Here is a 13,534-nt window from a genome sequence, read left to right as displayed (position 1 = left end):
CTAAAATAGTCGCTTAGAGCCTAAGGCAGTTTAAGAGCTTCTTTGAATCCACTTTGCAGAAAGGCTTTCCTTTAGCATAATAAAGCCATAATAGGTTGAAGCTTAGATTGCAAAACGGGAGGACGATCAAATATGACACAAGCAGACACCTGATATGGCCTCAGAGCTGAAAAGGTTATGCACCCCTGCTCTAAATTAAAGAAAAAGATATAGCTCAGCTACACACTACACAATTAACTTTAATGTATAGTTTGACCCCATAGCCAAAAATAGATAAACCAAAAGAGTAATTGCACCGAAAAAAGGGTGGAATATATCCTCCTTAGTGAGGCGATCCTCTCACTTAAGTGTTGGACTGACACTTCTCAGAGCCCAACAGTTTTTCAACATCTCCTTGACTTTTTGGAGCAATTACTGTTGTGGTTACTGCCATTCAGTGATAGTAAAAAAATAAATGGAAAAAAAAACAGAAATATATGCAAATTTTTGGGAAGTAAATGGAGGGGAAATTTGCTCCGCTACTGCAGGTGCACAAATCCCTTGCCCCATTTACTTCCCTGCCATTTTTTGTAAAAAGCCGTGGAATGAAAATGGATAGCGATTGGAGTGTGAATGGATAGACAAGATTTTTTTGTCACAAAGTCCCCTGGGATATGTGCCAGAGCCACCTGGAGGACTGAGGGGAAGGAAGGGAGAACAACCCACGTCTAGCCCAATCATCTGTCGTGCAAACCATGGGCTGTTCCATGAAGGGTGGGTTAGCGTGACATGCAAACCCACCCACTAAGTTGAGACTTTCTAAAAGTGAAACTGAACTCATCAGGCGAAAGGGAGAGGAAGGGAGAGCATGTAAGCCCAACACTTAGTGTTACATCATGGTTTAGCAAAACATGTAAATGTAACCACTAAGTGTTTCATTACCATAACTATACTTTATTTCTATTGACAGTCTAACTTAAAGCCAAATTCTTAACTTAAAAGTAATGGATATTTGCTGATACAGACAGGAAAGAGGGAAGATAAATGCCAGTAGCTTAGATTTCACTTAATATGAATAGAGTAATGACAAAAGAACTCTTTATAATTACTGAGAATTATGTAAAAGACTATGGTAACTAGTGCTCACATTGAAAAATTAGGGGCTTCAAAAAGGCAACAGTATTATAGAGTTAAAAACAAAAACCCTTTGCACAGTTCCCTCATTAAACCCATCTATTTTCCTGTTCAGGAATATTTAAGACCTATATTGCTTTATGAGGGATTGCTGTTAATTAGTTTAACATTATTGGTGTTAATAAAATACACAAACACTCCCCACAGAGCAGATGGCTTCTGCAATTACACATCTTATCTACAGTATTTGTGATGCTGTCTTCTTTTGTTCTTTGGGGGATGAAGAAGCAAGGGAGACAGGAACTGGCAAAGGGAACATCAGAGCCTGCCCTCATTGGGACTACCCCGCCCCCCTGACTAACTGACATCAACTGCCCTATGAGAAGGAATATCAGGTGTTGGTTTCTGCTCCATTGGAGCTGGTTGAGTTGGTCAAGGTTTTTTGTTGTTTTGTGTGTTTTTAAAATATTTTTATTATAAGTTTCAACAAAACAATAAAAAAACACAAGTGTTACTACACACTTTAAAGGCCTCTATTTCAAATAGCACAACACGCTTTAAATAAGGAGTAAATTACACATAAACTTCAATGAAGACAGACCAACTATCCAAGTATAAATACATTTGTGAACGGCGCCTACATACCACTCTTTCAAATGTTGCTAGTGTTGTTAGGTCTTCAATCGACTGCATTACAGATGGTGAGATTTTATCTTTCCAATATTGTAGTATCAGTCTTTAAGCAATCGAGAGGGTGCGAAAAATCCATTTACGCTGACCGTGTGTTGTTGCTGTTTTGAGCATGATGTGGTTCTTGCTGTATCTGTTGTATTTTATTGTTATTGTAAGCTACTTTGACTCTAACTGAAAAGTGGGATATAAATCTACTCAATAAACTACTTTTTACCTTTAGATATCCTTTTGTTCAAGATGGGCTTATGTATATGGAATCAACAGTCACGTTTTTATTACCTCATATAAATGCTAGAACCCCAGTGTAGTTAAATGAAGCTGGCTGATGGGAGATTGAGGAATGATAAAAAGAAGTACTTCACACAGTGCATTGTTCCAACTGCAGAATTTATTGCCAAAAGATGGAGTGATGGCCAATGACTTGTACAGCTTTAAAGGGGATAGACAAATTCATGGAACGAGAGAGAATAGCTCTATGCCATTGATCAGTTCGAAGCTGTTGATCAGCTTAAAGGCAATGATGTGTCAGAGCTGATCTACACATTACACAGACCACATGGAAGTTGCTGTAAATCGCTCCACATATTAGCTGCTATGCTCATTAAGTACAATCCACCATGCCACCATAAAGCCTTCATTTTGGGGCTGTCACAAAGTGCTCAATTCATACGATGCAGCAATCCACATTACAACTTAGTATGCGAAACAAGAAAAGCTGTTAAATTTACAGTTCTATCCATGTGGCATATGAAAACCAACCCTGAGTTTCTGTAAGTCACTAACATATGGACAAAATAAATGCAAATGAATCAGGATGAAGTATATTCCAAAGCAGGCAAAAGAAGCAGCTTAGCTAATATATTATAAATGATATTTCATTTTTTCTGCTGCAGCACTGCTAATGATTTACACAATCTTAATAACACTCTACAGGGGGTGTTATGATGCCTAATGCATTCATGTTTATAAGGTGCTGTAAAACCTTTAGGTAACATGCAACGCTTTGGCATGATTTCTTTATTCCCCACTTCCCAAACTGTCTGTAAGAGTACTCTTTTATTGCCATTCTATCCCCTACATCCTCATCCCAGTTGGGATACTGCACGTTTTCATATAGCTGAATGATAGAGCAGAAGCAATCCTACAAAAAGGTACAATGTACATATCAAATATTACTGCCATTTTTTTCTACAAATGCATGTGCCATACTGTGTTCAGCTTATAGAACTCATCATCAGGACTATGCAATGTAACATGTATTTTAATACATTAAACTTATAGAGGTCAGGCAAAAATTCTTCAACTGTTCAGATTCCATGAAGCACAGAGTATCCCAGCTTTCTCTTCCACTCTTCTGCCATCATCACAGCTGCTAACTCAAGCAGAAGGCAATGACACAATTTTGCCCTTACTAGACTGGCTGGAAGGAGAAGGCAGGACACAAAAGACCTGGATATTATCCTCTCCTATACTCAAGGGACTGAAATGACATCACAGGCAGATACGTCACCCAAACAACTTAAAAACCTAAGAACATAAGAATAGAAATGCTGGATCAGACGAAGATCCATCTAGCCGAGCATTCTGTTCATACAGTGACCAACCAGCTGTTCATGGGAAACCCAAAAATGGGACATGAGTGCAACGTTACCGTCCTGCCCATGATCATCAGCAACTGGCATACATAGGCTTACTGTCTGTGATACAGGAGGTAGAATACAGCCATCAGGACTAGTAACCACTGATAGCCTTACCTTCCATTAATTTCTCCAATCCCCTTTGTAAGCCATTAAAATTGTTAGCCATCACTTACATCTCATGGAAGTGAATTCCATTGTTTAACTCTGAGCTGTGTAAAGAAGCACTTCCTTTTATCTGTCCTGATTCTCCCACCAATCAGCTTCATGGGATGCCCCAAGGTTCTAGTATTATGAGAGAGGAAGAAAAATGTCTCCCTATCCACTTTCTCCACACCATGCATAATTTTGTACACCTCTGTCATGTCTCCCCTTAGCTTCCTTTTTTCTGAGCTAAACAATCCCAGATGTTGGAACTTTTCCTCATAGGGGAATAGCTCCAGCCCCTTGATCATTTTAGTTCCCTTTTCCAAACTTTTTCCAACTATACAATATCCCTTTTCAGGTGTGGTGATCAGAACTGTATACACTACAGTATTTCAAGTGCAGTCGAAACATAGATTTGTATAAGGGGAGTATGATCAAGCTGTCCATCACAACCCAAAAATCTTTTTCTTGGTCAGGCACCTCTAACTCAGATCCCATAGATTTATATTTGAAGTTGGGATTTTTTTGCCCCAATGCGCATCACTTTACATTTGCTTACACTGAACCACGATTTGCCATTTTGATGTCCATTCCCCAGTTTGGAGAGATCCTTTTGGAGCTCCTCACAATCCCTTTTGTTTTAACCACCCTAAATAATTTAATATCATCAGCAGATCAATTATGAATAAGCATTGGACTCAATATGGAACACTTGGGACCCCACTATTTACATCCCTCCATTAGGAGAATTTACCATTTATTCCTTCTCTCTGTTCTTTAACCAGTTACAGATCTATAAGAGGACCTCTCTTCTTATTCCATGACTGCTATGTTTGCTCAGGAACTTTTGGTAAAGACTTTGTCAAAGCCTTTTGGAAGTCTAACTAAACAATGTCGACTGGATCACCCCTGTCCACATGTTTACTGACAATCTCAAAGAACTCAAAAAAGTTAGTGAGGCAGAGCTTACTTTTGTGGAAGCCATATTGAATCTTTTTCAGCTAGGCTTGTCCTTCTATATGCTTACTATTTTATCTTCAATAATCCTTTCAACCAATTTACCCGGAACAGAAGATAAGCTAACAGGACTGTAATTACCTGTATCTCCACCACCACCACCAGATCCCCTTTTTAAAAATTGCTCTTATGTTAGCAGTTCTCCAGTCCCTTGGTACAGAAGCTGATCTTAGAGAACATCAGTTCAGCCACAGGTATCTGTCCTACATCTTCTGCAGTGAAGACAGATGAAAAGAATTAATTCAGCTCCTCTGTAGTCTCCTAATTCTTCTTTAGTATTCCTTTAACTCCTTGGTCATTCAATAGTTCAACTGCTTCCCTGGCTGGTTTCCTGCTTCTGATACAGGGCTCCATCCGACGAGCATTTTATTGCACGCTCGTTTCTGGGGACTCACAGATTTTTCACAGGTCCCTCACATGACATCATCTGCCTCCCACGCGCCTTTCACCCCTTCTGGCCTTTCTTGCACCACAAGAAAAACCACAGAAAGTCCAAAATATTTTTTAAACCAGAAGTTGCTGCTCTCTCCTGCTGTGTGCAGCATAAGCAGCATAATTAGAACACTCGACTGAATGGGCCTTGTGCTCGTTGTTTACTTCCTGTTTTGAAACAGGAAGTAACTGACCAACAAAATCAGGAGTGGAGAAGCAATGGTAGGGAGCGTGTTTTCCCATGTGTGATGGAGCCCATATTTAAAGTTTTTTTTATTGTTGGCCTTGATGATGTTAGCAATATGCTCCTCTGCATTTCCTTTTTGCAAGTTTGCGCCCCTTTTGTTTTCCTTATGTGGGTAAGACTTCCATTTTTTGACAGAAGCCCTCTTTTCCTAATAGTTTCCATGACAGTGCTTGTTAACCATGCTGGTGACCTCTTAGATTTGGTGTTACTATTCTTAGCCTGTGGGATACATTCTAGCTGAGCTTCTCTTGTTTGAATAACCTCTAACCATTTTGAAGTGATTTAACTCTCTATACTCTCTATACTCCCCTTTAACTTCCTTTTTACCATTTCCCCTCATTTTAGAGAAGTTTCCTCATTTGAAGTCAAATGTGACTCTGTCGAACTTCCTTGACAATTTCCCACTTAAACATATAATAAACATGATAGCACCGTGGTCACTGTTTCCAATTAGTTCAACAACACTCACATCTCATATTAGCTCCTGAGCGACACTGTTTAGGATTAAATCCAGGTTCGTTTCTCCTCTGGTTGGTTCCATGACCTATTTTCTAGGGCACAGTTGTTTAAGCCATTGAGAAATTTAACCCCTTTGTCATGACTGGAACATGCATTTATCTAGTCAATTTGGCAGTAATAGAAGTCAACCAATATTACAACACATCCTCCCTGATTTCATTTTCCATCTCATCCTGTGTTCAGGAGGGAATCTACACGTCGTACTGAAGGCGTTTGCATGCGCCTCCAGTACGCCCCCAAAACGATGGTGTAGATTCCCTAGCCTACCTGCCCAGAAGAGACGGAGGAGGCGGCGGCTGGGGAATCCGGCCGCGTCCTTGCTGCTGCCGCCTCCTCCTCGCCAGCCTCCTGCTTCCTGCTTCCGCTTCCACCGAGCTCTCCGACCTGGGTGGCTCTTACCCCAGTAGCAGGAGGCCGGCGGCAGCGGTGGTGGCGTTAAGGATGCGGCCGGTTCCCCAGCCGCCTCTTCCTGCGCCTCGGAAGGCAGGATCTACACAAGCGTTTTCGGGGCGCACTGAAAGCACTTGCGTGCACCTTCAGTACGCTGTGTAGATTCCCTCCTGGTCTGAGGGACAATAGCATGTTCCTAAATTAGCACTTCTGTTGTTGCATTCATGCCTTTTATGTTTTCTAGTATGCTTCACACTATGCCCTCTTTGACATACAGACCAACAACCTTCTCCAGTGCGCCCTTCCCTGTGCTTCCTGTAGAGTTTATTACTAGAAATGTATCCCACAAGCTCTCTCCATTCCACCACATTTCCATAATGCCCACTATGGAATCTAGGTTCTCCTTTAAAGCCAGGCACTTCAACTCTCCCATTTTGGCTCGAAGGCTTCTAACATTAGAATAGAAACACCTATACATGGTTTCCCTCCCCAGATGTTACTGGGGTATTATTTATTTATTAAATTTATATACCGCCCCATAGCCGAAGCTCTCTGGGCGGTTTACAAAAGTTAAAAACAGTGAACATTTAAAAAGTATACAAAATTTAAAACCATCGAAAATATAAAAACAACAGTATAAAACAGTATCCATTTTAAACAACAACAGTTCTTGGGTCCATTTAAAAAAAAAAAACTTAGCAAATGTTGTTAAATGCTGTTAAATGCCTGGGAGAAGAGAAAGGTCTTGACCTGGCGCTGAAAAGATAACAACGTTGGTGCCAGGCAAGCCTCATTGGGGAGATCATTCCATAATTGGGGGGCCACCACTGAAAAGGCCCTCTCCCTTGTTGCCATCCTCCGAGCTTCCCTCGGAGTAGGCACTCGGAGGAGGGCCTTAGATGTTGAGCGCAGTGTATGGATAAGTTCATGTCAAGAGAGGCGTTCCATCGGGTATTGTGGTCCCAAGCTGTGTAAGGCTTTATAGGTTAAAACCAGCACCTTGAATTGGTATGAATCTTCTGCTAAGGCACTCAGGCCTCTTTGACTGGCTATCATATTTCAAAATATGCATTTGGCCTATTTCTTCCCCATCTCCATTTGGGCAATCAGAAACATTTTCATCAGCATCCCCTAGGGAAGATTCAACCCAAACCGGATGCTTCCCAGCTCTTGTCAACTTTCCCCCAGGGTTCAATTTAAAAGCTGCTCTGGCACCTCTTTTATGTTTAGTGCTAGCAGTCAAGTTCCATGTCAGTTCAAGTAGAGCCCATCCCTCTTGTACAGGCCTAGCTCGTCCAAAAATGTCCCCCAGTGCCTAACAAATCTGAACCCCTCCTCCCTGCACCACAGTCTCATCCACACATTGAGACTCCTCAGCTTTGACTGTCTAGCTGACCCTGTGTGTGGAATAAATAGCATTTCAGAGAAAGCCACCTTGGTGTTTCTGGATTCCAACCTTGTACCTAGCTACCTAAATTTGACTTCCAGGACCTCATGAATATATTTCTCCACATCACTGGTACCAACACAGACCACAATAACTGACTCCACCCCAGCACTATTTACAAAGCTATATAGACAATGTGTGGTATCTTCAACCTTTGCACCAGGCAGGCAATTTACCATGCATTCTACACACCCAACACAAACCAAGCAGTCTATGTGTCTAATTATCAAATCTCACATTACTACAAGCCCCTAAGTCTCCCAGAGACACATCCTCAGCACAAGAGGATATTTACTGCAGCCAAAACTCTCCCCACAGCCTGAGTTCGATCCCAGCGGAAGCTGGTTCTCAGGCAGCCAGTCAACTCAGCCTTCCATCCTTCCAAGGTCGGTAAATTGAGTACCCAGCTAGCTGGGGGAAAGGTAACTACGACTGGGGAAGGCAATGGCAAAGCACCCCACTACAAAGTCTGCCAAGAAAAGTCAGCAAAAGCCGGCGTCCTTCTAGGAGTCAGCAATGACTCAAGTGCTTGCACAAGAAGTTCGTTTCCTTTCCTAAGGGGTCATTGCCCTCTTCCTCAGAATGATGTCTTCCTTCCCTGAGACACCCATTCTCTATGACAGGAGAAGAGCTGCCATACAGGGATTGGGACACTGCTATTAAGTCCCCAAAGTTCTCGTCCAATAACTTCCCTGCCTCTCTTAGCTTTTCCAGATCAGCAACCTTGGCTTCTGTGCATCTGGCAGATAGTCACACATGTGGCACTCAGTGCAATTCAGTGGATAGCCTCCACATCCCTGCTGCCTTTGTACCTTCATAACTGTTGCTTTAAAAACTAATATTATTGATGTTATTGGTTTGTTTATCTGGAAAGCTAAGTTATTTACTAAGAAAAGGTGGGAAACTTATAGTTATTTATTTATAGTTATAGTTATTTATAATTTTTTAGTTATTTAATATGAGAAGGCAGGGAAGAGTTGATTGCCCTAGCCTCCTTTCCCTGTTGCTAAACTTGCACGGGTGCTTAACTTATTTGTGCACAGACACTTTGTCTCTTGGGCTGAGACACTTTGTCACTGGGTCTCCTCATGCTTGGAGACCTGCTCTCTCACAAGCCTCCCTCATTTTATAGCTCCAGCTAGCTTGTCCCAACTGCTGCTGCAGCCAATCCAATTAGAGGGCCTTATTTAAAAAAAACAAGAGAAGATGTGGATCATCTGCTGGTCTGCACTCCCTTCCAGTGAATGGAAATGCAGGTCAGAATTAGCTAGGGAAAATCTTGATAATAGCTTAGGAACAGCAATCAACAAAAACACTAGCCAAGGACACCAGGGCAACTGTTCTTCCCTGCTATGGCAAGTAGCAAATGAGCAGATAAAATTAACTTCAAGGCAGCCTTTGAAGTTTGTTTGTGCTGCTAATCATTCAAACACTAAAGGCCTTGAGATATAGGAAACTGGCAAGTCAATCTGAAATAGAGTGGGTTGGAACAGCACTAGTTATCTTAGTTACCAGGGTTTCAGGATAAAAAACAAAAACAAAAAACACCTGAAAGGGAAGCCTTGATTTCCCAGCACATCACAGGTCAGATTAGAAAAAAAATACTTCCAGTTCTAATATTTAAAATTGTTAGTCTAAAATGTAAGACACTAAATACATAAAATAATTTAAAAAGTGAATGCAGCAAAGTATTATGCTGGTGAGGGCTATGTAAGACTTTCCCTTTATTTGATGGAGCTCCTAGAGCAGACGAGTTTAAATTTAGATGACCGAGACTGGGTTTAGACGAAAGTCGCCACCTTCAGATGCCACACATCATCCCGATTAGGATGTTAGAAGTGTCAGTTCAAAACAAACCTAAAGAAAATGGAAAGCAGATTTGGTGGGGGGGGGGGTTAACCTTACTGGTCCGACATTAGCCTGGCCTCTAGAAAAATAATGATATGTAGCACACATTTGAACTAAATTCCTTCCTGTCCTAGTGATCCATGTTCTAGAAGGGCTAATTCCCTGAACGTGGAGAAGTAGTCTGCAAATGTGTTTACACAGAAGTGTCATGAGCAAGTTGGTAGCAGGTCTGAATAGAAACACTCCTATTAGGATATCCTTGCAGGGCTCGCTTGCCTGTACCAATTCCTAACCAAATTACATTAATTGTCCTATTTGCAAGACTGACAAAACAAAGATCTTTCATTTTTGTAACAACAGTTATGTTTTGGGACGGTGTAGCCCAAAGGATGAATACTGGAGTACATAGTTCTAATCTACCTTCAGTCTATGGGGCTGTTATCATGTAACAGCAATGGGGTGAGGACAAGCCTGCAGCACACACACATCTTCTGCTTTAGTGCACAACCCATAATTGTTTCTTTTGTAGGTTGTGCAGCATGACATGCAACCCCATAGTTCTGGCTTGTTTAGGAGCTAAACAACTTAGCAGTAAACCCAAAAACAAACCATGAGTTAATTGCTCGGTTGTTTAACCTCTAAACAATCCAGCAGTCCAGGTTTACACATCATGCTGCACAGCATATGAAAGAACCCACCGTGTGTTGTGCGCTAAAATAAAGAGGTGGGCACATTGCAGGCAGTGCACCCACTCATCCATGACAACCTTTTTAAATATGTTGTAATTATGTGCTAACAAATTCAAAACTTGTTGCATAACTTGAAGCAGGCCACTAAATATAGCATCAGTATTCGCCCTCTATAAAATTGAATTTATTTATTTATTTATTTAATTACATTTATATACTGCCCCACAGCCGAAGCTCTCTGGGCGGTTTACAACAATTAAAAATAGTAAACATTAAAAGTATACAAAAATTTAAAAAACATAAAAACAGTATAAAACAACAGTATTCATTTAAAAACAACAATTCTGGGGTCCATTAAAAACAAACTTAACGTTGTTAAATGCTGTTAAAATGCCTGTGAGAAGAGAAAAGTCTTGACCTGGCACCGAAAAGATAACAATGTTGGCGCCAGGCGAGCCTCATCGGGAAGATCATTCCACAGTCGGGGGGCAACCACTGAGAAGGCCCTCTCTCTTGTTGCCATCCTCCGAGCTTCCCTCGGAGTAGGCACTCGGAGGAGGACCTTAGATGTTGAGCGCAGTGTACAGGTAGGTTCATGTCGGGAGAGGCGTTCCATCAGGTATTGTGGTCCCAAGCCATGTAGGGCTTTATAGGTTAAGACCAGCACCTTGAATTGGGCTCGGAAACATATAGGCAGCCAATGCAAGCGGGCCAGAATCGGTGTTATATGCTCAAACCTCCCTGTTCCAGCTATCAATCTGGCTGCCGCATTTTGCACAAGCTGCAGCTTCCAGACTGTCTTCAAAGGCTGCCCCATGTAGAGGGCATTGCAGTAATCTAATTTGGAAGTTACCAAAGTATGGACAACTGAAGCTAGGTTATCTCTGTCCAGATAATTTATAATATCATTCTGAACTGAGTATGAAGGAGACAAAAGAAAAATTGTCACGCATGTTCCAAGTGATACATCAATGAACAAAGAATCTTATTCTTATGTATATACTAGGTACACACCCCTACAGTGGCCTTCACAGTGAAGGATGCAATGCATTTCACCAAGCCTTACTCTCAAAATGTTAAGAGATAAGTGGATTAACAGTAGAAACACAGAGAAGCAACTTTAAAAACAGACTTTGGATATTCTCGTAATGAGTAAGATTCAAGAGGTATATCTAGAACGTTTTACATAAACAGTTTTGTATGAACTGTGTTTTGATTGGGTTACAATTCTTAGTTTTAGTTCAGATTAAGAGATGAAAATGCAATTCTTTTCTTTGTGTAATCTAAAATGTTCCATTAGAAGCAAAACATTGTAACTAATTAGACACAGATTACTGAAAGCCAAGAGAATCGGTGTTCTGGATGAGATGATGGTTTCAGCACCAGTGATCACCAACAAAGTAAATTAAATCATTTCCCTTTTCCAGTGCCCACATCTTCACCTACAGGCCTGGGCTCATTGCCAAGCATAATATTAATATTCTCTTGTGGAAAAGGTGTGAAAGTTTGCCAATGTAAAGTGCAGGCAAAATGATTTGCTCTCCCACCTCCTTTCCAGTACAGATTAGCTGTGTTCCAGAAGTGGTATAGAGATGTATCTTTGGGGGGATTTTCCCCCTGAACCCTTTGAACTCGAGACATGCAAAACTTTCCGGAGAATTTCAGTTTTTAAAACCATTCATCTTGCCCTAGGCAAATTTCCAAAAGAAAATTTTCTGTTCAGCTGGAATTCCTCTTGCCCTCTCAGATGAAGGAGTAGACACAAATGGAATTTGCTCTTCTATCTAAAAAGGGGAAAGCTTATGTGGGAGGGGGCACAGAAAGCACCCTCAGGAGTCTGACCAGAATCCTAGTGTTACCAGCAAATTGTGGGTAAGCATGCCCCCCCCCTCCGCGCTCCTGCCTACCCTTTTCCAGCTGGAAAGAGACATTTCTGGCTGCACTTCACAGGTGGGACAACAAGACAAAACGAGAGAATGTGGGCAGTGAGAGCTATGCTTCTACCACAGAACATCCTGTATTAAGGGGTCTGCGGACTTGCTTTGCAAAACCTATCATTTCCAGAACTCAGAAAAAGCAAAAGTGTTAGACACTAAGAAACAGAGAATCACTACTCAGCGAAGATGCTCTGTGGTAGGGCCACTGGAGATGTTTCTCAATCCCTTCCATTTTAATCATCAAAGTAGCAGCACGTGGTTTTGGGAGGGGAGGGATAAACAAACTGGCTTCATCCAAACACTGCAGATTTCAATGAGTCAAGCAGAAGTTCTGGATAACTATTAGACATTACGTTACCAGAACTGTAATTTGAAGCCAAGTTCTGCTTGTGGAATCAGGGTAAAGCTATTTTAACTCTCATAGTCCAAAGAGCAGTTGGCAATTAGGTATGAGAGCAGTTTAAGGAAAGCATGGCCTCAGGGGGATGCTAGCCAGTATTTCTATGTCTTTTAGTTCAGGTTTGACAATAATGCAATTCTCTATAAAGATACTGATGCATCTTTCTCTCCCAACACCTTTGCTCAGGCCTTATCTGAGAAAAATTATCAATCCCTAGGAAAAAAAGAACATCTATCTAAAATCTCTCCTCAACAAGAATTTACAGTACGTTGTCTTGTCCCAACTTCTCTTTTAACACCTTATCACTAATGTCTAAAGTCTGGGAGATAAGACAACTGGGCTCAACAGAATAACCAGTGAATCATTAAAGTAATATTTTCCTTGAAGTATATATCCAACAATCTTTACCATTTTCCCCAAATCTTAAAAGCAGCCTAGTAAACTGGTTTTTTTGAAGAGCACCCCAAAATCCTGCAAGGAAGAGCAGGACTGGGTTCCTCCTTGTCTCCCCAATACTAACAGGCAGCTATCATGCTGTGTCAACTTTATTGGTACACTCTGTGCTTCAAAGACAAAACATCATGGACAATATTTAACACTAGCTAAATATCCACTATAACAACAATTACGAAACTTACATTTCATTTGTGTCTCCTCTTCTCCTATTTTTCCCCAAGAGTGTTTTGTTCTGTTTCTTGCAATGGCTCTTCTTCTAAGAATCACTTCGCTCTCAAAAAGTTAAGAAATGAGGTTCCTTGCTTCAGACAGAGACTTATATCTGCATAACAAAGAGTAGAGGAATATTTAGGCCTGATACTCTATGTTAAATATTCAACTGCTCCTGAAGGTTTCCCCCCACAAGCCATTCCCCTTCTCCCTTTCATTTATTATATCAAATTGTAATTGTGTATTTTTACAACATATTTAGTTGAAAAAAGGGATATATTCATTTTTGCCAAACACTTTTTTTTTAACTGTAAACTGCTCAGGGAATCTTTGTCAATAGGTGGTATATAGG

At 41.1% G+C, this 13,534-nt stretch overlaps 1 protein-coding gene across 1 annotated transcript in view; it reads right to left on the bottom strand.

Annotated features, from left to right (window-relative positions):
• The window catches only part of FOXP2 (forkhead box P2), a 352,993-nt gene extending 339,712 nt beyond the window's left edge, over positions 1-13,281 (bottom strand). Inside the window, exon 1 of the mRNA XM_063134034.1 lies at positions 13,155-13,281. The gene's annotated coding sequence lies outside the window, so the exon portion shown is untranslated. The remainder of the gene's footprint in view (positions 1-13,154) is intronic.
• Between the last annotated feature and the right edge of the window lie 253 nt (positions 13,282-13,534).

This window comes from Elgaria multicarinata, chromosome 9 (assembly GCF_023053635.1).
Source record: "Elgaria multicarinata webbii isolate HBS135686 ecotype San Diego chromosome 9, rElgMul1.1.pri, whole genome shotgun sequence".
In the NCBI taxonomy this organism is placed as follows: domain Eukaryota; kingdom Metazoa; phylum Chordata; class Lepidosauria; order Squamata; family Anguidae; genus Elgaria; species Elgaria multicarinata.
The sequence above is the reverse complement of the archived record's forward strand: the minus strand, read 5'-3'. Positions and strand labels throughout refer to the sequence as shown.